Source organism: Aplysia californica, unplaced genomic scaffold, assembly GCF_000002075.1.
Source record: "Aplysia californica isolate F4 #8 unplaced genomic scaffold, AplCal3.0 scaffold00655, whole genome shotgun sequence".
Classification (NCBI taxonomy): domain Eukaryota; kingdom Metazoa; phylum Mollusca; class Gastropoda; order Aplysiida; family Aplysiidae; genus Aplysia; species Aplysia californica.
The window spans coordinates 341343-341987 of NW_004797925.1; positions in this window are offsets into that span (position 1 = coordinate 341343).

Below are 645 nucleotides of genomic sequence, written 5' to 3' on the forward strand. Positions count from 1 at the left end.
GGTTGATGGTGATGGTGGTGGAGAAGGGACGGAGGTGGGAGGTGTTAGTTATTGGTGCTTGGGGAATACTCTGTGATACTTAAACTTGACGATACCGCGATAAATTATTCATGACAAGAAGTACGTTGAAATAGAATAAAACTTTCAATAAAATAATGAGATTGAGGATGTCTGGAGGTTACGATGAGCCCTAATGTGTAAGAGGAATCTAGGTGTTTCTTTTTTTTGACATATTTTTATCTTTTACATTTTAAATTTCTAATTGTCACACTGGCATTCTTTTTTTTAAAAGATCTTTTAGTGGAACGAAATTACGACGTTATATAGGTTTATGACCTCTTTCATTTCTGTTAGATACCTTTTAGCTTTAGTTTTCAGAGGTAAAATTTGTGAGAAAATGGCCGCCAAAGATTAGTTATTTCCTTAGCTTAAGGATCCTTGGTAACTGAAAATTTTACATTCTGTGTGCCTTTAATCAACGTTATTCAGAAAAGTCCACTCTGAAATGAGTTCTTTAAAGGGTATGAAAGGTGTTGAGCAAAAAAACAAAAAACAAAAAATAAAAATTAACAAACCTCCGGAAAAAATGCAAGTTTCTTCACTTTTATTATTTCGACGAGAGCCTGATTCCACCACGCTGTCTCA